This window comes from Psammomys obesus, unplaced genomic scaffold (assembly GCF_907164565.1).
Source record: "Psammomys obesus unplaced genomic scaffold, mPsaObe1.curated_primary_1811, whole genome shotgun sequence".
Taxonomy (NCBI): Eukaryota; Metazoa; Chordata; class Mammalia; order Rodentia; family Muridae; genus Psammomys; species Psammomys obesus.
This window is the reverse complement of record NW_026585797.1, coordinates 32,441,298-32,463,657: the sequence shown is the minus strand read 5'-3', so window position 1 is coordinate 32,463,657 and position 22,360 is coordinate 32,441,298. Positions and strand designations below refer to the sequence as shown.

The 22,360-nt window shown below is 40.8% G+C and overlaps 1 protein-coding gene across 1 annotated transcript in view; it reads left to right on the top strand.

Moving 5' to 3' along the window:
* The window catches only part of Slc35f1 (solute carrier family 35 member F1), a 413,451-nt gene that overhangs the window by 339,491 nt on the left and 51,600 nt on the right, over positions 1-22,360 (top strand). The window lies entirely within an intron of this gene.

Genomic DNA, 22,360 nt, shown 5'->3' with positions numbered 1-22,360 from the left:
CTAACAGGCCTACTAAAGGATGGTGGTGACTCTAAGCCAGGAGCTAACTGGAGGTAGCTAGAGATGAATGGATACAAATCCATCAGGATGGGGGTTGGGAATAGTTGGAGAGAAAAGTGGAAGGGTAGAGAATGATTCCTTAGTTTTTGGCCCAAGTCTCTGGGTGAGACACACACACACACACACACACACACACACACACACACACAGAGAGAGAGAGAGAGAGAGAGAGAGAGAGAGAAAGAGAAAGAGAGAGAGAGAGAGAGAACAGAGAGAAGCAGAAGAAGGGTTCTTCTCTGGGTATGTATTTAAGCTTCCAGTAAGCTTCATCTGAGTGGCTGGATGTATGTGTCTGGAATTCAGTAGAAAGGTCTGTAATTAAGAAAGGGAATGTCACTCTCATACAGATAGTGCTGAAGGTCATGGTCTGGCATAAAGGAATATAAGAAAGAAAAGAAAAGGAAAAAAGAAAAGAAAAGAAAAGAGAAAACTGAGCCCTAGTACATGAGCAAACTCAGGAGGAAGTAGGCTGGGAAGAAGAGGCTAATAAGGGAACTAGAACATAAAAACATGGAAGTCAAGTCAAGAAAATGCTTCAGTACGGAAGTACTAGATGCTACCTGTAGCCAACTGAGTCACTAATAGTTCCACTTACCAAGAGAGGAAACACAGAGGGAAGAAGAGTCTGGAGACAATGACATGGGTTTTGGTTGAAGCCAGCTGCGCCAGTGGCTAGGGGCTTGGCACATCCACACCAGATCATCAAGTGGCTGAATGGAGCCAGGAGCAGGATCCATCCTGATTTGAGATGTAAATAAATTTGTATATCACTAACATATGGTTGATGTTCAGGCAGCACAGTAGGTGGAATCATTCCCAGTAAACAGAGCAATGAGAAGAGACACTGGGAGATGCCTGAATGAAGAGTGCCAAAGCAAGAACACTTGAAAAACTGTGCCAAGGGGGCCTGAAGGGTGAATGAAGGTCAGAGTGTACAGACAGGGTGGTTAAGAGCACCAAAGGAAGAAGGCAGGTCAGCTTCTGCTCTGAGTACCATCAGAATTAAAACGGCTCTTCTGGGTTAAAATATGGCGCATACTTTCGAGCAGTGTTCCTGGTTAGAGGGAAGGAGAAAGCAGATTGCAGTAAGCGGATGTTAGAAGATGGAAACGGTGACTGAATGTGACTTTTTCCTGATGTTTGGAAAAGTATAGACATAAGTGCCAAAGACAGAATCTACAAAGACACAAATTTAGAAGAACTAAAAACACAAGATGTGTCCACAAAAGACAGAAGAAAGGGCCAGCTGATAGAAGAGGCAGCTGGGGAAAGACTGATAAAGCACAAGAAGAGAGAATTCAAGGAGAAGGTGCCTGGAAACAACACCCACTCCTGGGATAATTCAAGTAATATCCAGGACAGCCTTGCAATTACACTTCAGTGACCATTATAAACGGATCTGTCCCCGAGGGACAGCGAAAAGAATGGATGAGATGACGGGAAAACCAGCAACTGTGACTATAAATTGGTGCTCACAGTCTGTCTGTGAAGAGGAAAAGATAAATGACAAACAGTAATCTCCCATTAATAATAAGATCCAGGGCCAATGACCCTTGGGCCGGGGACAGTCCCAGACTCTAGAAGAGAACTCGTTGTTATTGTTTGGCTAAACTGTCCTGTTGCCAAACTGCCTTCTATATACTCACATCCAGACTTCATTTAGAAGCCGCTTACTGAAACAGGCAGTGGTTAATGCATTAACTAGCCAAAGGGCTAAGAATAAGTGATGGTGGCATGCTTGGCTGCAACTCTAACAACCTCTCCAAGATCAGAGAACACCGTGGAAGGAGGGGTTGAAAAGAATGTAAGAGCTGAGGAACGGAGACAATCTACAAAAAGATGTCTCCTGGACACAATGTGGCCAGTGCACCATGAACTCATCACAGTAGTTTTTACCTGCACAAGACAAACTTGGAGCCATCAGCATTTCATCGAGGACAAGGAAAGGGTTCCTGAGGCCCCATCACTCCCAAAGGGATTATTTGCAATAACATTCCTCTATGAATGGGATGTCACTTTCTTCAGTGGTACGGCCATAGGTTATCTGTGTTCTACTGAGTGACTTCCTACTCAGGCTTGAGCAAATAAATCTAATTAAGTTCTGTGGGACACACACACACACACACACACACACAAACACACACACACAAGACAAGAGATAGAAACTCATTAAGAAGGATGCCAGCAGAAGGCAGAGGAGGATGTGGGAAGGGATGAGAGGCAGGAAAGACAAGATTTTATCATACAACTGTGTACGACTGTCAAATTATTAAAAAAAAAATTAGAAGTAACAAATGTGATTAACTCTGGCGGCTAGAGACATAGCTCAACTAGCAGAATGCTAGCTTAGCATGCAGGAAGCCCTGGGTTTAATCCTTGGTGCAGAATAAAACTGGGTACATCTGTAATCCTAGCATTAGGATGTAGAAGCAGGAGGCTGAGCAGTTCAAGCTCCTTGGCTTGTTCTTGCTGCCATATAAAAAAGGAAAGAAGTAGGGAACAAAGGAGGGAAAAAAGGAAGGGATGAATAAGACCAAGATGAACCAAGATATTGAAAAAAAAAACATCCAGTGCATCCAGTGGGAAGGGATAAAGACCAGGGGCATGGAATAACATCTAAAGTAAAGATTCAGGGTCAGGAGGGAGTGTTCTAAAATACAACAGGACAACCTTCGGTACCTGCTAAGTCCATTAAAAAGAAAACAAAGATGTGAACTCATATTAGGCCTCCATAATTATCTGCTGAATGAACAAATGTATGTATAAAATAGGAAAAGTCTGATTTTTGTCTTAAAAAAAGAAAGACAAAACTAAAACCCAGAACAAGGATGCCAGAAATAGAAACCCCCAAAGTACAAGATGTTTTCTGCTAGCTTTTGAAAGTGTTCCTCCCTGCTGTGCAGTTTTAATGCTGGAAGGCATCAAAAGTGATGCAAAATTAATGCAGAATTAATATTTTATCAGAAAACTTTCATTTCCTTCAATATGTGCTTTGAAATGTGTACTTGCTTTAATGTTATCGTTAACGTTCTCATGTTCATGAATTCTATAAATAAAAAAATACAAGTTAGGGCCCAGCTTTACTTAAGGCAAGACTTCCTCCAAAAAAAAACTCTCAGGCAGAGAGGCTGCTGAGATCATTCTACTTCTCATAGGCATTATCTCATACCCCACACTTTAAATATAAGAATGCAAAACAAAGCTCTCCCAGTGATGGTTTTCAACTACGTTAGTGTTGCCCTCTTTCCGTATGAAAGAAAGTTCCACAGGCTGCTGCTCATTTGAGCTCAATAACCTCTCTTAGGACAGGATTTATACAGTTACTCTTCTTCCTGGATCTTGATTTAAAAACAAAAAACAAAAAAACAAAACCAACCAAACAATCAAAACAAACTCCCCCACTTGAAGAAGAAAATGGCAGATGGGAACCACTGCTAGTCACACTTGCTACTATGTGACTGTTCGACTAATTTTAAAGGGTGTTAGGTTCAATGCAGTGTTAATACAGGTTGTCTTCAAAAGAGATTTATTTAGAGAGTTACAATATTGTTCCATAGACTACAATGCTAGGATCCTAACGGAAGACAGTCTCTAGTTCTGAGGGACCAAAGGAATTTCTTGCTCTTACACATTTGTGTGGGCTTTCCAGACCTTATATGATCTAGCCCCCATGCTGGGAGTCATGGAGGAAGGAAGGCACTAAATAATAAAATAAAGTTATGATTCACAGTTGCCGTGGGTATGGAAAACAGGAGCCTGGACTTGCTCAAATTTGAGGGGAAATACTGCAAATCCACAGCTGTTTGACTGTTCTTTACCTAGAGAGAAAGAGACAGGGCTATGGGGAAGCATGGCCTGTTTATTGAGAAAAAGAGAAAGTGCAAGAGGCAAGTAGAGCATCTGCACTCTAACAGTGACTTCAAGAGGGATGCCTATCTTTAGAGCTCCATTTCTTCATCTGTGAAATGGGAAGAGTAAGGACCAGTCACAGCACCAGGCAATGAGCATCTAGGGAATGGGAGTTCTGGGCTTTTTCCTTTGAAACCCATTTACTAGTAATCAGAGCTTCTTCTGTGACTAGAGTTCCAGAGACGTTCACACAGAAGGGATGGAGAAATGTATTGGCCAGGAAGGCACTCTTCTGCCATAGACAATATCTTGCAAGGGCACTACTTTTCTTTCCCTTCTGGTCACCTAGATTTCAAGACGCTTGTCCCACATTTTTCACCGAAGGCAGCTTTCCTTCCCCTTCCCTCTCCAGTTGAAACCCAAAAAGTAAAGTGAAAGTTCCCAAGCAATGAGCAAGTTTGATGACATGTCCTGTTGATTTCAAAAGGGAAGGTAGTGTGGTGCATCATTGAAGGGACATTTCCTGAAAAGCTGGTGTTTGTGGAAAGGACCTCTTCGTAGTTTGCCTCACTTGTTAGCACTGTGGTAGGAGCTTGGCTTCAGTAGCAAGAGTACTTAAACAAAATAAAATATAAACACGAAGACCTCAGGTATGGGTGTTGGGAGAGAAAGGTCTCCCAATAGCCTGGAGAGAAAAAAAGTCTGGTCAAACAGTGTAACAGCAGTCAGCAGTTTTCTATCATAAAAGACTTTTCCAGATGGAAGGTATGCCTGCCGCATGCTCGACTCCTGGCTCGATTTTCCAGTGCCTGAAGGAGGGATACCTATCCAAGCCACAGAAATTAAATGGTTATCGATGATATGTGAATATACAGCTTTCCAAATTGTAGTCCCTTCATTGGTACTAACAGACCGAAGTGGACTTTCTTCACTTCTGTGTTGCTGAAATCTGCCTGCTTAAAGACCCTCACCTGCTGATGTTCCTGTTGTACCTACCAGAGATGACTTAATACATGACACTTTTAGAAACCAGAGAGAATGCCCAATTAGAAGCAGGGTGGGGAAGCATTCAGAATTGCTGTTTTTGCCTGCAATCACCTCAGGTTGGGATTCTGACAGCTGGGAGGGTAAGAGGAGCCCCTGCCCTGTGAATAGCTGGAGGGGAGCACTAATGAGGAGGTGAAGGCTGCTGGATTAGTCTCTTTCACAGAGAAAATTTGACTGAGAGATGAGGTTACCTCATTATGCTCTGCTGAAATGGGAGCACTTGTGTTTTGTTGTTTTGTTTTGCTTTTATAAACTACCCATTTCCTCTGAGAAAGGCTTACCTGACTGATAGGTTCATACACTCTCATAACACATTGCTCTAATATGTTTTGAAAGCAGCACACACTCAGAGGAAATTTGGAAGTAACAGGATTTGAGCCATAGGACCAGAGAGATTCAATCATCACATTCAAAGACTGTCGTTGTTAACATTTTATTCTTGCAGACTGTGATTTTGTTCTCCTGGAGATCTTTATGCGTAATATTATAGAATATCGTCTTTGAGAAAAAAAAAAAAACTGACTTTTCTAGGAACATGTATATCCCCTGAACTAAGCAGAAGGAATGCAAAGACATTGCTGTTATTGCTGTGTTACCACCAAGAATGGGGAAGTCAACACCCTCTAAAAGCTGCCAGGACTGTTTTCTTTCCATTCCATACTTGCTCCTCTCCAGCAAACTCCCAAAACCGACATCAACATCTAAGAGGTGACTTTACTACCTTTGGGGGTTCGGATGCCTTAAAACAAAACCAAACCAAACAGTCTTCAGTGTGCTTTTACTGCGGCTGGCTCTGTGCACTGGTTAAGATGGCCCGTTGATGGAAAGACCTCTGAGATAGGGTCTGGGAACTGAGGACCAACCACGGGGTATCTGCTAACAAGCTTCCGGGAAGTTAAATTGTGGCAGGAGATAGGAGGCAATCCTGCCTCCTGCAGCTCAGTCTAATGTGAGCGTAGGTGGCCGGACCTCCATTTGCTTGCTTTGATCAATTTGGTGATCCATGTCCACCTGCCAATATCCAATCAGTTTGACTTAAAAAAAAAAAAAGCGATTCTAACTAGATCAAACTATTTTTCTTTACTGGCCAGATCCAAGAGAAAAGAAATCAGTGGTTGGAACAACAGGTGTTGAACATGAAAAAAAAAAAAATACTTGAGGCATTTTAGACACAAAACACAGCCCTTGAGTGTACATTTCACTAGAATGGGAGCATCGTAAGGTCAAACAATAACCCATGCCTGGCCTTTCGGAGCAGAGGATTTCCTCAAATGCCTGTTCTTAATTGCAGGGCATTTCACTCAGATTAGTTTCTCAGATTTTCTGATCATCGTCTATTTTACAAAGCATATGTATCAGACATTATGAAATACAGTTATATGCTAGGTGTATGACAATCCGTTCTTTTTTTTAATGAACTAAAGTAATTATTTGAAATGGTTAAAATCTAAATTAGAAGTTTTATCTCCTTAGGAAAAAAAAGTATTTCCTGCATTTAAGAAATGAAAAACCTTCCTAGCCTTTCCCCATGTTTCTAATCAAAGTCACTCATTATTTTAAAAATAAAATGTTGTATTATAGGTTATTGCTATTGCATTTGGTTGCCACCCAGAGGTGAAAGGTAAATCCTTATTGGTGAAGATACCATGCACTCTGAAACAGGGCACAGAGATCCCTGAGCTAGAACTAGCCTGAAAGCTGACATCCTGAGGATTAGCTTTCATGGTACCTTCTGGTACTATGGAAGTTTCCAAAGAAGCAATAAGCAGACCTACTCAGATATGACACCTAGGAACCTTAACAATGACAAGCAGGGCAAGATAACCCTAAGGGTGCAATAGTGGCACACATGCCTTTGCAGTAACCAATAGATCTCTTCAACAATAGAGAAATTATGCCGGGTACTAGAAACCTAGCTACTCAGAGCTAGTAAAGCCATGGATCTTAAGGAGAACCTACAACTATCACTTTGCTAAATTAACATAATACTTAACTGTACTCTAAATATTTGTCATTATATCCCCACAGATTGCCCTCACTCCTCATCAAGGAAACTTCTTTTTGCAACAAAGGGAGACCATTACAAAAAAAAAAAAAGCACTACCAATCATGGAGCAAAGTCCCAATGAATACATCTACAAAATAAGTTCAGCACGTAAAGTTCAGGAAACACTGTGGAAGAGGGGGCTCAAAGATTGTAAGAGCCACAGTATCACCAAACTGTCTGAACCCACCAGCTCCCAATAACAACACAGAGACTATTATTATTTATTATAGCTCAGCTATTTCACAGCTAATTTGTATAACTTAGTTAACTCATTTATTATATTCCACATCTGCTACAAGGCCCATTACTTCTCTTCTGTCCTGGTACATCTGACTTCCTCCATGTCTGGCTGGCAAATCCTATGCCTATCAATTCTTCCTACAATTCCTATATCTGCCCGGAAGTCTTGCCTTTCCTCTCCTGTCTAGCGACAGGCCATCAGATCTTTATTCAACCAGTCAGAAGGTGAGGAAAATGTGCCTGCAAAACACCGAGACAGGTGATGCTTCCTCAAAGTAACAGTACAAAAATCTGGACAGTGTACATCTCTCTGCTGATACAGAGATCAGCATTTGAATAATACACAGACAACCTTTACCCCGTGCACGAACAGATTATCCCAACATCTCCCCCAATAAAAGGCTTTTTTTAACAATAGTAAACTATGTACAATAAGAACAATATGATAACTACCAGGCAAGAATTACATTCACAATCTCCAGTCCATATGTATTTGGCAACAGTGATTAAAGTATTCTATTATCTATCTTATCTTGGTGAGTCCAAAGGTCTGTACCTAAGTCACTTTCTATCATAATTCTCATTTATCAACCTACAAATATCTTTTAGACCTTAAAACATTTTCATAAATCCTAAACAACTTAAGTATATATGTGAGAATATAGCTATCTAGTCTTCAACCCCATCAGAGACTTGAGAAGGATAACTATTCCCCGAGTCAACAGGAAATGCAGAGCAAGCAGCTTCTAAAACTATAGCAATGACAGAGACTATCGGCTGCTTAGACAGTCACCCAAGAATCCTCTGTAATGTTTGAGCATAATATATGTTCAGCCTACAGGCCCAGAATATCTGACAGACATTTTTGTGAATCAGGAATTAGAAAGGACTGGCCTACCTTGTCTTGGCAAAGGGGTGCTGCTAGGAGCTGACTTGTCTCACTGTCACAAAAAGCCTTTTATTATTGAAACATCTTTAAATACCATATTTTTAAATAACATATCTAAACAACTTTACATATACAAATACCATATTCTGTAGACAATGTTCTCTGGACTGCTTGAAGATCATCTGTCTATTTAAAGTATATGTGGATAGGTGAACATTGCTTGTTTCTGGCTATTTACTATTTGCTTAACTTTGAAAACTTCTACAGGAGGCTAAATAAAGCTCTTTTTTTGTAATTATCTAAACTAATACCTAACAAGATGACAAGTTTGATTGTTACAGGTGACTGACTACTAACCTGCATTTTCTAATTATTCTAAATGGTTTGTAAAAGTAGCTTTTAAGAACTAGAAATTGATTAGTTTCTTTAGGTGTACAGATTTTAGTAGGTTTATCTTATATTATATGTCTATATGAGTGAGTATATACCGTGTGCATATTTCTGCTTCTGGGATAGCTCACTCAGGATGATCTTTTCCAGATCCCACAATTTACCTGCAAATTTCATGATTTCCTTGTTTTTTATTGCTGAGTAATATTCCATTGTGTAGATATACCACAATTTGTGCATCTCTTCCTCCACTGAGGGTCAGCTGGGCTGTTTCCAGCTTCTGGCTATTACAAATACAGCTGCTACAAACATGGTTGAGCAAATGTCCTTATTGTATACTTGAGACTCTTTTGGGTATATGCCTAGGAATGGTATAGCTGGATCTTGAGGAAGCGCTATTCCTAGTTGTCTGAGAAAGCGCCAGATTGCTTTCCAGAGAAAGGCAAAGAGGATGGACATCAGAAGAAGGAGAAAAGAGGGAACAAGTCAGGAGCCTGACACAGAGGACCTCTGAAAGGCTCTGCCCTGCAGACAATCAATGCAGATGCTGAAACTTATGGGCAACCTTTGGGCAGAGTGCAGGGAATCTTAGGAAAGAAGAGGGAAACAGGAAGATCTGGAGAGAACAGGAACTCCACAAGGAGAGCAACAGAACCAAAAAATCTGAGCACAGTGGTCTTATCTGAGACTGCTATTCCAACCAAGGACTATGCATGGAGATAACCTAAGACCCCTGCACAGTTGTAGCCCACGGCAGTTCAGTATCCAAGTGAATTCCATTGTAATAGGAAACAGCGACAGTCTCTGACAAGAACTGATTGGCCTGCTCTTTAGTTACCTTCCCCTGAGGGGGAAGCAGCATTACCAGGCCACAGAAGAAGACAATGTAGCCACTCCTGATGAGACCTAATTGACTAGGGTCAGAAGGAAGGAAAAGAAGACCTCCCCTATCAGTGGACTTGGGAAGGGGCATGCATGCAGAGGGTGGTGGAAGGGAGGGATTGGGACAGGAGGAGGGAGGGAACCACAGGCGGGATACAAAGTGAATAAAGTGTAATTAATAAAGAATTTAAAAAATAATAAAATAAAATCATTCTCATTAAAAAAATTAAGAACTAGAAATTAACATTACTGTAATATAAATCTCCATCCATGCCATATAAAATGATGACATGTAACAATAAGTCCTGAGGACTCTGTAGCCAACAAGATTTACTGGCTACTCAGAGACATTCATGTTTCAGCCAGCCTCAGAACTGTTCCCATGTAGAGGAATCAGCATTCACATCACCGGTGTTGTTTTTCTTCTTGGTTTTTCCCTTCACATCTGCAGCCAAGATTTTCAGGAGGTCTCACCTGGTCAAATATAAGCTTTATTAATTTTGAAGGAATCCATAGCTTTTCACTTCCTGTTGAAACAAAGGCATAAACTATACCCCAATGCAACACATTCCCTAACCTCCATTCTGAAGTTATCACATCCTTATAATATAGGGGCAGGTTTTTTTAAAACCCAACGTTTTTCAGCAGCAGTGCTACTGTGTGTGTCTCATTGAAAGTTAAAAAATTTAAAATCAACAAAGCATTCTGTAATCTATCTCTGGGAGATCCCATATCCCCTTCTGTTCTATAAACATATCCTTTAAAGCATGGCTAGATCGCCTGACTTGTAAAATATATCTGTAGGGTTGTAAGATATATCTGTAACTTGTTCTATGCCATCATGTCTAAAAAATGTTGTATTTTACTGGATACACATGCTGGAGCATCATCAGCCTCAATCTGACGAGGCATCTCTGAGCTAGCTACCATCTCTAATAAATGTGTGATCTTAGGATACATCTTTTCAGAATTCAAGGCAAAATTCCATTGAAATGTTTAATATGTAACAATTGTATCAACATATGTACATACTCTAATTTTCCAAACTCTACAAAAGAAAACACATAAGCTATTGTATGACATTGCTTTAAGGTGGCACCATTTAACAGAATCTGTATTCTTAACTCAGAATACTGACCTTCACCTAGTAACTGATACTTCACAATATTAATGCATCTAGTTCTATTTTGTTGCTCCATAATTGAAGCCTCATCTTTCCACCATGCTAGCCACTGTAGTAGAGGACTAGGTTCTAATATGACTCTTATCAAATCTCTTAAATCTTTAGGAATTATATCATTTTGCATATCCCAGGCATTAAGTATCTGTTTTATATATTTTAAATTTATGCCATAAAACATTATTGCTTATTTAAATCTCTTTAAGTCTAGCACCTCTGTGGGTTGCCATCAAATTTCCTTATACCTTTGTAGATTTCTCTCATCAGGGATCAACTTTTTGCTGTCTCTGTAGGTTCTAGATTGGATTCTTCTGGATTCTTTATTCTGATTTAAAGAATTCTCTAATCTCTGTTCTATGTACTTTAATCTAGTAATCCAGTCCTCAATCCTTTCTTTATCTAAGTCTGCTTTCTTTTGATTTATCTTAAAGAGGATATGTAAAATTATAATTATTACTGAATGCATATTTATTTTATGATAACTGAAACAAAATTATAAGAGATCCAAGTGCCCTCTGACGCTGTAGTCTCCATCTTTTAACACAGAAAATATTTTCTTTTTAATCTCTCTAGCTCTCTCCTCCCTTTGGTAACTTCACTTTATTATTTCTAAACTAATTATTTCTTTCTATGACTGTCTATACCCAGTTCCCTGGGATCTCTGTATCCTGCAGGTGGACATGGGGCAGGGCTAGTGTAAGGCAGCAGTGGTTGGCTGCATGCGCTGCTACCTGGGTCTGAGGCACTGCAGTGCCAGCAGCTGCCTAGTTCTCTGTCCCAGACCAGGCTGGGCTTGGCAGCTCCCTGCCTGAGATCTCTGCTCACAGAGCAGCACACAGCCCAAACCTTGTGGCTCAGCAGGAGCTCTAAGGGAGCCACTTCACACTTGGAAAAGCTTGTCGCTGTGCACTGAGGCTCCCCTGTGCTCTTTCTTAAAGGGACCTAGCTTCCCACCTGTCTAGGAAACCACTTCCAGCTCAAAACTGGGAACTGCTTATTCCCCACCATCCATCCAGAACTCTTCTCAGGCTCTAAGCTTGGAGTTTACCTACCTCAATGAGAGTCAATTATTACTAGACCGTCTTGACCTGCCAGTTCCCAATAATGACATAGAGCCTATTATTATTTATTATAGATCATGCCTTAGCTTAGGCTATTTCCCAACTCACTTATATAAATTAACTAACTCATTTATTGTAGTCAACATTTGCGACGTGGCCCATTACCGCTCCTTCATCCTGGTACATACAATGTCTTCCTTCATGTCTGGCTGGCAAATTCCAAATCTGTGCCTCTTAATTCTTCCCACAGTGTCTCTATCTGCCCGGAAGTCCCACCTTTCCTTTCCCACCTAGCTATAGGCAGTCAGTTCTTTATTAAACCAAACTAAGGAATGCTGAGGTTTGAGAACTACTCTCCTCTGGGAAAGTGCACATACATTGGTTATCCAATACCAAATGGTCAGCCTTGAGAACATACATACATACAAGCAACATCACACAGATTGAGCAGGTTGTATTTAGGAATATATATGTATATGCATGTAACAACAAATAATTAAAAAGAGGCCAAGAATTTGTGCAATAAATCAAGAAAGGGTATGTGAGACGGTTTGGAGAATGGAAATGGAAGAGAGAAATTCAATATTATATAATAATCTCAAAAGGTAAAAGAAGTAATGAATAAATAAAATGTTGATTTGTAATTTGGATTACTTGACAATACACTGCACAACTAATAATTAACAATAGGCTAAAATCTAAAATTTCACTTAATTGCTATCACTAATTTCTGATTTGTTTCATGCAATAATAAACCCACAAAGGACAGATAGGATAAAAAGAGAGAAGAAAAAATATGTAAGTGTGGTCCTCTTTTCCTCAGGGGGGTTGTTGGCCACCGGCCCATGAGGACAAAGGGAGCAGAAAGGGCTGATTGGTCATAACATAGGACCTAATTATCATACGAGCAGGGGGAAGTAGCAGGACTCATGTGCTGAGTCACCTAGCACTTGCAAGATACTCTGTGCAGGGTCATCAATCAAGCAAGGTCAGGCATCTGTGCCTAGAAAAGCTTTCCAGAAAAGATCAGACTGAGAAGAGGAAGCCCCTCTGAGAAAGAGAGTCCTCCATTTTGCCTCAAGCTGGGAGAGCTATCAGGATGTGGTGGACTATGACCTTAATAGCAGGGTCTTCCAACATATAAGCAAAGTAAAAATAAAACTAAAGACTAAAAAAGGAAAGATGAAATAGAATTTTTAAAAAAGGAATAAAGCCTGAACATCATATTATGAAAAACCTCCGAAGATGCCATTGAGTTCATTTTCTGCTGGCCATCTACTGGGCATCCAGCCAACCTGTACGAGGAGTTTATTTCTCCAGTGAGACTCCCTTGGAGAAAACTAATTTTTTCATTTGCAAGTGGTTATCAATTGGGAGAATGTGGAAGTTAGGGCCCGCAGCGAGTGCAGACAGGCACAGGCCCTGTGGATGCTGCCTCAGTCTGTGAGTTCATATAAGCTTTGATCATGTTGATTTAGAGAGTCTTGTTTTCTTGGGGTTGTTTCCATCCCCTCTGGTTCTTGTACTTTTTCTGTCTCTTCTTCCTCAGGGTTTCCTGAGCTGTAAGGGAGGAATTTGATGGAGATATACCATTTAGGATTGAGTGTCTCAGAGTCTCTTACTCTCTGCATATGTTTGGCCATGGGTCAATTTGTTCTCATCTGCTGCAGGAAGAAGCTTCTCTGATGATGGCTGAACACAGCACTGAGTATATGAGTATAGCAGAATGTCATTAGGAGGGACTGTGTTTGAGCCTTTTTTTTTTTTTTGTTTCTGTGTTTTAGGACAATAGTATTTGGTTTTACTCTAAGTGGTTGAGCTATCCAGTCTCAGGTTCTTGGTCACACAAGCAGTGTTGAGTAAGAATTTCATCTTGTGAAATGGCATTAAGTCGAATCAGATATTGGTAGGTTACTTCCACAAACTTTGTGCTACCATTACATATCATACTCTGCAGGAGTATGATACACCACTGTAGATCAACAGTTTTGTGTGTGGGTTGATGTTTCTGTTTTGGTAGCATGCAATACCTTCCCGTTCCAAAGACACTAGAACACAGAGGTAAAGGAGTAATGTAAGGCAACAGTTTGGCTTCTCCATGTTCAATGAGTTGTGTGGGTGTTATCTTTAGAAATGGGGCCTGGCCATCAGTTTGTGGAGAGCAACTAATAGTCTGGGTTGTTTGAGGGTTCCCTTGGGACCCCTTTGGCTAACAACACAATTAGATACAACTCACTCCTGGTATTGGAAGTTTCATTTGGTGACAAGAGATGTTCAGTTGGGGCTCTGTCTTCCACGTTATTTAACGATTTCCTTTAGATAGCCTTCATATGTGTATATATTCTAGAAAGATTCTGCTGTATTATGTTTCTATACTACCCCTCAATTGCCCTTTAATTTTAGCTGTCTCTCCCCATGTTCCCTCTCTCATCTCCCTCTTTATTGTTCTCCCCGCTTGATCCTCCCATTTCACTTTGTCCCCCAATCCATCCATAATTATCCATTCTATTTCTCCTCCCTATGGAGATCTGTCTGTTACTCTCCACCCCTAGTCCCTTACTCTATATCTAACCTTTATGGTTCTATAGATTGTAGCTTGGTTATCATTAACTTAACAGCTATTATTCACATATAAGTGAGTATCTTTCTGTGTTACCTCTCTCAGGATTTTTCCTTGTTCCATCCATTTGTGAATTTCATTTTTAACAGCTGAGTAATATTCCATTGTGTAAATATACTACATTTTTATCTGTTCTTCTGTTGAAGGACATATAGATTGTTTCCAATATCTGGCTATTATGAATAGAGCCACAATGAACATGGCTGAGCAAGTATCTCTGTAGTAGGGTAAGGTGTCCTTTGGGTATATGAATGTACGGTACAGCAGGATTATGAAGTAGATCAGTTCCCATCTTCCTGAGGAATCACCACACTGGTGATCATAATGGTTATAAGAGTTTGCACTCCCACCAGCAATGAATGAGTGTTTGCCTTACTTCACATCTTTGCCAGCATGAGTTGTAACTTGTGTTACTTGTCCTAGCCATTCTGGTAGGTGCAAGATGGAATCTGTGTTATTTTGATTTGCATTTCCCTAATGACTAAGAAGGTTGAACATTTTCTTTCTTTAAATATTTTTCAGCCATTTGAGACTCCTCTATTGAGAATTCTCTGTTTAGATCAACCACATTTTTAAATTTTTAAATGTTTTTGATATCTAGTTTTTCAAGTTCTTTGTATACTTTGGATATTAACCCCGTATATGTAGTTGCTAAAAATCTTTCTGCATTCTGTAGGCAGCTGCTCTGTCTGAATGATGGCCTCCTTTGCCTTTTAGAGGCTTCATGAGGTCTCATTTGTTAATTATTGATCTTAGTGCCTGTGCTAAGGGTATCCTGTTCAGAAAGTATTTTCCTGTTCTAATGAGTTTAAGGCTATTCTCCATTTTCTCTTTTATCAGATTCAGTATATCTGGTTTTGTGTTGAGGTCTTTGATCCATTTGGAGTTCAGTTTTGGGCAGGGTGACAAGTATGGATATAATCGGATTCTTCTACATGCAGCTGTTCAGTTTGACCAGCCACATTTGTGGAGGATACGGTCTTTTCCCCAATGTGTATTTCTGGCTTCTTTATAAAAAATCTAGTATCCATAGGTATGTGGATTTATGTCTGTGTCTTCAATTCCATCCTATAAATCAATGTGGCTGTTTTGGTGCCAGTACCATCCTGTTTTTATTACTATTAGTTCTGTAGTATGACTTGAGGTCAGGGATGGTGATAACTCCAACAGTTCTTTGATTGTTCAGAACTGTCTTATTCTAATTAATCTGTCTTTATATGTTATCTTTTTCTCTTGCAGCTTTCAATACTTTCTTTGTTCTCTACAGCTAGAGTGTTTTAGTTATTATGTGATGAGGAGAATTGTTTTCTGGTCCAGTCTATTTGGTGTTCTGTATGCTCCTGTACTTTGATAGCATCTCCTTTTTCAGGTCATGGAAATTTATTTCTATGGTTTTAATGAAAATATTTTTTCAACCACATTTTTTTTTCCTTTGTATAATGCTATTATTTTTGCATTCTGTCTTTTCAAATATCCCAGCTTTTCTGGATTTTTTATGCTAGGTTTTTGTTGTTGTTGTTGTTAAGTTTAACATTTTCTTTGGCAGAGGTATCTATTTCTTCTATAGTGTCTTCAGCGCCTCAGACTCTCTTTTCTACCTCTTGTATTCTGTTGGTGAGGCTTGCCTCTGAAGTTCCTATTTGAGTTCCTAAATTTTTCATTTCCAGATTTCACTCATTTTGGGTTTTGTTTATTGACTCTATTTCCACTTTCAGGTTTTGAACTGTTTTATTCATTTCCTTCCACTCCTCTCTGTTTTCACAGATTTCTTGAAGGGATTTGTTAATTTCCTCTTTAAGGACCTCTATCATATTCCTAAAGGCTATTTTAAGCTTTTTGTCTTTGTGCTTCTGCTATGTTTTAATTCTCAAGACCTACTGGGGTAGGGTTTTGGGGCTCCTGAAGACATACAGTCCTGGCTATTATTGGTTGTGTCTTTATGCTGTCCTTTAGGCACCTGGGTTTGGGGAGGTTATAATTCTGGGTGCTGATATCTGGTCTTGTCTTTGCTGGGTGGGTGTTTTTTTGGTTGGTTTCTGTTGCCCTCTATGGTTCTTAGGAGAGTGTGTTGCCTGGTAGGGAATTCTTCTGGAATCCTGATAGGTCTTTCTAGGTATTGGGAGCTGACACTTAGAAATGAGGTGGGCTAGCAGTGGGGGCTGAGGGCGTCCACAGGAAAGTGGAAAGTAAGGCATGCTGCTAGGATATGCCTAGTGTCTTAGAAATGGGGCAAGGAGAGTCAGGAGAAGCCACAGCAGGTGGTCTTCTATAGAGCTGGGGGTGAGACTTGGGGATTGGATTTGGAGGAGAGGAGAGTGAAGATCTACAGTTAGCCTACCAGCTTCCTTGGTTAACATGACAGGTGTATTCCCAGTGCTTCTTAAAACAGATCTTAGCATAGATGAGGCAAATAATAGAGAATATAACAAGAATTTTCTTAAGAAAAGTGAAGTGAAAATGTATGCATCATCAGAGCAGCAGACTACAGTGAAGGGTCAGGATCCATGTGCTCATGGGCACAGGGGCAGTCTAACTGTGGCTGCGGATTGGGGTACAGCGGGGATGATATGGAACTATGGTAGGCTGGAGGATACTCAGCATGAAAGAGCTTAGGAAACACAGGAAGTGATGGGTTCTCTTGGGCAGCTAGGGCTTCCTCTGGGTGCTTCCCAGCTGAAGGAGCAGCTGCTAGTCTGCGTTTACAGAAATAAAGCCAAAGTACCAATTGGCCAACATCCCTGCTCTCCCTGCCTCTGTCAACTTCTCCATGCCATCACTGTGTCTTCATTGTGCTATCATTTACTTTGCAAGGGCCCTCACTGTCTGGTATGATTGTAAGGGAAGCCAGTCCCCCCACACTCACACACGCTTTCACCCATGCAACTGCTCCTCTCAGAATTTAGGGTATCTGAAGTGGACTTTACAAGGAGGTCTACAGAATGCAGGCAAATGGAGGCAGCACAGAAAAGAAGAGAGAAACCTGGATAGATACCAAAAGGAAGAGATTGATGGTGTGTGGGTGTGGGAAGATATAGGTGCATGGCATGTAACCAATTATGATTAAAGGCTGCAATGGGAAGATAGTCAGAAATTACTGGAAATGAAAAGGATAGAGAGAGGAAAGTTAAATGCTACTGCAACACACACATGCACACATGTACATAAGCAGACACACACACGCACACACACACACACACACACACACATTCTGTTGTACAAAAGCAATGTCAACAACAAACCTCTAAGTTCTTTAAGTTGCACTTGAATCCTGACCTCAGGGTCTAGAAACTGGTATTTTATGTCCAATTCTAACACTAATTGGCTCTAGTCCTGAAGCTCCAGTTTTCCTACTTAAAAAAAATTGAGACAATCCATTGCTCCTTTAATGAGTCCTTTACAAACTGTAAGTGAAAACAAAAAACAAAGAAAAGTAAATGTTGAACACTGAAAGGTGCAAAGGACAAGTTTGATGCTGTTGCCGTGGCTTTGAAGAACCTGTCCACACTGCTGTCAATCAGCAGGGTCAAGTAAGTGTCCCTAATCCCTCTGGAATGCAGTCTTATAATACAAGGGGAGTAAATTAGTTTAAATCCTTAAGGGAAAAAGCTGCTGTGTAAATCCAAGAGCAATGAACAATTTTCGGAGTATTTTTGATTATGTTTTTCTTTGTTAAGGTTGTTTTGTTTTCTGAGAAGGTTTTTTGTGTGCCAAAGCTAGCCTGGAACTCATAATGCCCCTGGTTCTATCTCCTGAGTGCTCTGATAAAGGCTTTTGCCGTCATGCCCGGCTCCAAAGTGCTTTTATATTTTTTGAGACTTTTTTCAGAGTAAAACGTGGTCATAAAATAAAGATTATTTATTTTATGTCTCTCATGGACTCGCTTTGTAGACCAGGCTGGCCTTGAACTCACAGAGATCCATCTGCTTCAGCCTCCCAGATTGCTGAGATTAAAGGTCGGTGACATCACACCTGGCTTTGGTGTTAGAGTTTTATAATTTCTTCTTGATAGAGAAATAGGCTTAAAGAAAGCTATTTTTTTCCCTGCAAGGGGCTAAGATTTATTGTCTCTTAAAAAACACCCTCTGTTAATAGTTATTACTAGGAAGAACATGAGAAACAGTTCCACATGTAAAGAAAACCATCGTGTTAAAGGTCTGATGGGGAAGATCTATTTTTCTACCAGCCTTTAATTTTGCATTTCATATTGAAATAATTGTTTTGGTTAAAGAACCTGTCTCCTTTTGTGTTTGTTTGTGTTGTTAACAATTTAAAACCATTTTCCTTTAGACCTAGTTTTCACATTTAAAAATAATAAAACATTTATTGGTCTTTGAAACCAAGGGAGTAAACATGAGTCTTTCATCTTTGAGGACTTTGGTTTAAATCTGACTCAGTTTGAGCTAAAACAAATTTGATCCTGTACTTCTCTAACCTTTCAGTGTGAATAATAATTACAACTAACTCAAATCCTTCCAAAATATGTAAGGAATATGAAACACATTCCTTTGTAAGCTAGTTCATACAAGCCATTTAGTAACAGATTTAGAAATGAGTTTGTTCACAATTTTTTTTTTTGCTTGTTTGTTTAACAGTCCCAGTAGTGGGCAGCTATTATAATGTCTTTCTGTTTTATGATCTGAGCAAAATCTTTGCTAAGGAGTTATGCTGGAGTTCAATAAACAAAAGTCACTAAAAACTAATAACCGATTAGTGGCTGCCAAACAGCTTCTCATCTGTGGTGACAGGAACCATGGCAAGGCCTCAGCTGTCGCAGCTCAATATAGATGTCATTGATTACCGCTGAAACACTGTTCCAAATCATCATTATTCACAACTACTGCTGGTACCAGAAACTGTGTGACCTTCAGTGTATGAGTCTCTTAGGACGTAACTTGTGAGCGCCCACCTTTCTAACTAGATGTTAGTGTTTTTGCACTGGGGAGGCGCTACCCTGACAAGCTGCTGATTAGTGTGTGGGATGCTTTAAAGGCAAGGGCAGGAGTAATTGAAGTTGAACTCCAACTGACACTGATGACCTGGATTACCTCTAATGTCCCTTCTGGGAGGCAGGGATGTGTCGATCACTCAAGCATCACTGACTGATCCCTCTCCTTGTCAAGCATCAAACATCTCTTGGACAAGCATCGTATGAGCCCTGGATTGATGACATTCTTATTTCCCTTCTTTTCTTTCTAAACATTTTTCTTCCTTGGGACCGCTTGATACTTACAAACAAGGGTTTTCATACCCAAACCAAGAAGCAACAGGCCCCAGGACTCATCAAGTGATCTGGTGTTTCCAAGTGAATGATAACAGACAAAAAAGGCGCACTCTAGCCCTTCTCAACGCCTAAGTAATGCTAGTCTGCCCCCAATGATCCAGGAATGGAAGCCTTGAGCTCTGTGGGAAGATTCCTTCCAGCCAGATGCAATCCCAACTGAATGGCAAACAGTGAACTATTTCAACTTAGTCCAATCAGTTTTAATTTGCTAAACGAAACAGTGACTGTATTGTATGCCGTGAACAATTTTCGCTGGCAAGCTGAAATTTCATTACATGGCATCTGAAGCCAGTTGTAAAACCTAACATAGTGCAAATAACCACATCTGATAGGTCATTAACTTACATTGTTAATTTAACTATGCAGGGAACAGCTGTGGGCTGCTTAGTACAATCTCACCAACTGCAGCCGCTTATACAGGACCCCTTCCGGGGTGCTGTGCCCCCTGAGGCCAGTCCCCAGCCCTCACAGTGCTTCTAGGCATGACTGTCACATGATGCTTCCTCCCTGTAACTCAGTCATCTTTCAACAACCTTGAGGATGATTGGGTACTCTGAGTGCTTTTGTAAACTGGCAAGAGAGAAATCCAGTATGTAGAGATGCATCAGGGTCTGTTCATATCACAAATATCTTTGAGGGAGAGCAGGGGTTCTGAGTGCTGTTTACACTGCCATTGGCTGGTCTGACATTCAGAAATACCATGTGACTACCCAAAACTTTCCCAGACTTTACTGATGTCAGAGGCTGGATTTTGATGCTTCTGTTCATTAGAAGTCTGTGTGTTCTTGTTCAGCAACTATTATTGGATACTTCTCATGAGCCCGGCAGCATTCTGCATCCTGGGAATAGGCAATGGGATGAGTCTGACACTGTGCCAAAATGCTGTATTAATTAAGTAGGCTTGCAGTTGACATTAGAAGGAGAAAATATAATGTGCAAGGGAACTGTCAAATTGGGCCTGACTTCATCCTCAAATACGAGAGGCTTTCTTGAAGAGGTAACATAGAAAAGTGTGCCTTAAGGGAAGAGAGATGGGAAATTCAAAAATTGGAGTGAACCATTTCAGAAGGTGGGGGTTTCAGGACTGAAGGCTCTGAAGGCTAGCAGAAAGGGCTTATTCCCAATAGAAGAGGGCTATAGCTCAGGATTTTTTAATTTTAATTTTTTATATTAAGTACAGTTTATTCACTTTGTATCCCAGCTGTAGCCCCCTCTCTCCTCCCCTCCCAATCCTACCCTCCCTTCCTCATCTACTCCTATGCCCCTCTCCAAGTCCACAGATAGGGAGGTCCTCCTCCTCTTCCATCTGACCCTAGTTTATCAGGTCTCATCCAAAATGACTGCATTGTCCTCCTCTGTGGCCTGGCAAGGCTGCTCCCCCATCCACAGGAGGTGGTCAAAGAGCTAGCCACTGAGTTCATGTCAGAGAGAGTCCCTGTTCCCCTTACTAGGGAACCCACTTGGACACTGAGCTGCCATGGGCTACATCTGAGCAGGGGTTCTAGGTTATATCCATGAATAGTCCTTGGTTGGAGTATCAGTCTCAGAGAAGACCCCTGTGCCCAGATATTTTAGTTCTGTTGCTATCCTTGTGGAGCTCCTGTCCTCTCCAGGTCTTACTATCTCCTCCTTCTTTCCTAAGATTCCCTGCACTCTGCCCAAAGTTTGTTTTTGAGTCTCAATATCTGCTTGTATACAATGCTGGTTAGAGTCTTTCAGAGGCCCTCCATGGTAGGCTCCTGTCCTGTTTCCTGTTTTCTCCTTCTTCCAATGTCCGTCCCATTTGCCTTTCTGAGTGAGGATTGACCATTTTACCCAGGGTCCTCCTTCTAACTCACCTTCTTTAGGTGTTCAGATTTTTGTAGGTTTATCCTATATTATATGTCTAATATCCATTTATAAGTGAGTATATCCTGTGTGTGTGTGTGTTTCTGTTTCTGGGTTACCTCACTCAGGATGATCTTTTATAGCTCAGTTTTGATGGCACAAATCAGGGAGGGTTGTATTTGGATGTTGGACATTTATAAGATGGAAGTGACAGGTTGTACTGATCATTGGGAGGTAGGCAGTAGGAGTGGAAGAGATTAGGGATCCCTGACCTGTGCTGGCAGCTTCAGGATGAAAGTCAAGTGCTTAGGATCCCAGCAAGAATTTCTACAAGCAATAAGGCAAATAACAAGTTTTTCATTCGGAATATGGAGGCTGAAGTCCCGTGAGACATCAGTTTGCCTAGTGAGAGACCCAACATTTGATAGTGGTTTTCATAATATTTATCAAAGTAATAGGAACAGATTCTAGTCCAGGGAGCCTAAAGCATTTGGAGGCTTATAGACAAGTCTTCAGGGGTCTTAAAATACCTTGTTTTTTCTTCTGTTTTTGTGTTTCCTTTTGTTAAGCTGATTTACTGTTTTTGAGACAGAAACACATATAGCTCAGTCTGGCCTCCAACTCAGTGTATATCTAAGCATGACCTTGGTCTCCATGTCCTTCTTCCTCTGCGCTCAGAAGCACACACTACCATGACCTGTTTCACCCGACACTGGAGCTTTGCGCATGCTGGGCAAGCAATATGCCAGCTTAGCCACCTCATTAGGCTTTTCTTCTGTCATGCCTTTCCAGACATGGTCTCACTATTGTAGCTTGGTTGGTCTCAAGCTCATGATCTGCCTGCCTCAGTTTCCCCTGTACTTGGTTACATGTGTGGCCCACCATGCCCAGCTACCTTCGTATGCATTAACTCTGAGCTTTGCACTGATTACCAGGGAAAGCTGATGGGATATTGCCTTTCTAGGACATAGAGGCCTCCCGAGTATG